Below are 2,500 nucleotides of genomic sequence, written 5' to 3'. Positions count from 1 at the left end.
GCTTACGCGCGGAGGACGCTGTACGAGAGAACAAACAACACGTTGTTTGTTCCCGCTCGCGTCTCTCCCGTCCGTCGCCATTGCAAAGCTAAAAGCACAAGCGTTGGAGAGCCCGTGCAGACCATAGGTTCTCTCGACGAACGAGAATCGCCGTATTAATGGTAGATCGATGCTGGCGTGAGGTGACGCGCGTCGTCGTTTACACGATTGGGTCGAAACGAACAAAGAAACGAAAGAACATAACACAAAAACGTCCATTACTAAACAAAGATCTCGAACAAAAACAAGAAAACGTCCATTACTAACGAAAGAAAGAAACGAAAGAAAGAGGAGGAGAAGAGAAAATAAGACCCATCGTTGCGACGATCGAGGATGTCACCCGCCGTCAATTTTTCCATTATATACGCGTCTCGGTCGGAGATACGATGCTGGCTGTTTACGTTGCGCTCGCTCGAAGAGGAGACGACGACCGATTGTCACACACAACGCGCAGGGGCCGAAACAAAGCGCCCAAGGATCTACAGCCGAGGAACGAGACGCCGTCGAACATCGTTTCGCGACGTTCCTTTACGGTTTGAACTTGCGTATCCCGCTTTGCCCGGTGGCGTGTGTGCTCGTCGTCGTGCTCCGAACGAAACGTCCTGATGACGGCGAGGAAGTAATAAAATAATATACATCCTTACGGGTAGCCTGAAGCGAATCGCAAACGAACGACAACGCGTCGATTGTGCGGCCATCGTTGCTCGCGCGACTAACGACGACCAGCCGAGAAGGCTGTAGTTTATCGCATCGATTTCATCGAGCAACCGATGGACGCTGCCGCGTTCGTTCGTAAATGAATGTTATACATACTCACGGATAGCCTGAGGCGAATAATCGCAAACGACGACGCGTCGATTGTGCGGCCATCGTTGCTCGCGCGACTAACGACGATCAGCCGAAACGGCTGTAGTTTATCGCATCGATTTCATCGAGCAACCGATGGACGCTGCCGCGTTCGTTCGTAAATGAATGTTATACATACTCACGGATAGCCTGAGGCGAATAATCGCAAACGACGACGCGTCGATTGTGCGGCCATCGTTGCTCGCGCGACTAACGACGATCAGCCGAAACGGCTGTAGTTTATCGCATCGATTTCATCGAGCAACCGATGGACGCTGCCGCGTTCGTTCGTAAATGAATGTTATACATACTCACGGATAGCCTGAGGCGAATAATCGCAAACGACGACGCGTCGATTGTGCGGCCATCGTTGCTCGCGCGACTAACGACGATCAGCCGAGACGGCTGTAGTTTATCGCATCGATTTCATCGAGCAACCGGTGGACGCTGCCGCGTTCGTTCGTAAATGAATATTATACATACTCACGGATAGCCTGAGGCGAATGATCGCAAACGACGACGCGTCGATTTTGCGGCCATCGTTGCTCGCGCGACTAACGACGACCAGCCGAGAAGGCTGTAGTTTATCGCATCGATTTCATCGAGCAACCGATGGGCGCTGCCGCGTTCGTTCGTATATGAATATTATACATACTCACGGATAGCCAGAGGCGAATAATCGCAAACGACGACGCGTCGATTTTGCGGCCATCGTTGCTCGCGCGACTAACGACGACCAGCCGCAACGGCTGTAGTTTATCGCATCGATTTCATCGAGCAACCGATGGACGCTGCCGCGTTCGTTCGTAAATGAATAATATACATACTCATGGCTAACTTGAGGCGAATAATCGCAAACGACGACGCGTCGATTTTGCGGCCATCGTTGCTCGCGCGACTAACGACGACCAGCCGAAACGGCTGTAGTTTATCGCATCGATTTCATCGAGCAACCGATGGACGCTGCCGCGTTCGTTCGTAAATGAATAATATACATACTCATGGCTAACTTGAGGCGAATAATCGCAAACGACGACGCGTCGATTTTGCGGCCATCGTTGCTCGCGCGACTAACGACGACCAGCCGAAACGGCTGTAGTTTATCGCATCGATTTCATCGAGCAACCGATGGACGCTGCCGCGTTCGTTCGTAAATGAATAATATACATACTCATGGCTAACTTGAGGCGAATAATCGCAAACGACGACGCGTCGATTTTGCGGCCATCGTTGCTCGCGCGACTAACGACGACCAGCCGCAACGGCTGTAGTTTATCGCATCGATTTCATCGAGCAACCGATGGACGCTGCCGCGTTCGTTCGTAAATGAATAATATACATACTCATGGCTAACTTGAGGCGAATAATCGCAAACGACGACGCGTCGATTTTGCGGCCATCGTTGCTCGCGCGACTAACGACGACCAGCCGAAACGGCTGTAGTTTATCGCATCGATTTCATCGAGCAACCGATGGACGCTGCCGCGTTCGTTCGTAAATGAATAATATACATACTCATGGCTAACGTGAGGCGAATAATCGCAAACGACGACGCGTCGATTGTGCGGCCATCTGTTGCTCGCGCGACTAACGACGACCAGCCGAGAAGGCTGTA

The sequence above is a fragment of the Colletes latitarsis genome, unplaced genomic scaffold, assembly GCF_051014445.1.
Source record: "Colletes latitarsis isolate SP2378_abdomen unplaced genomic scaffold, iyColLati1 scaffold0007, whole genome shotgun sequence".
In the NCBI taxonomy this organism is placed as follows: domain Eukaryota; kingdom Metazoa; phylum Arthropoda; class Insecta; order Hymenoptera; family Colletidae; genus Colletes; species Colletes latitarsis.
Note: the sequence above shows the minus strand (reverse complement) of the source record.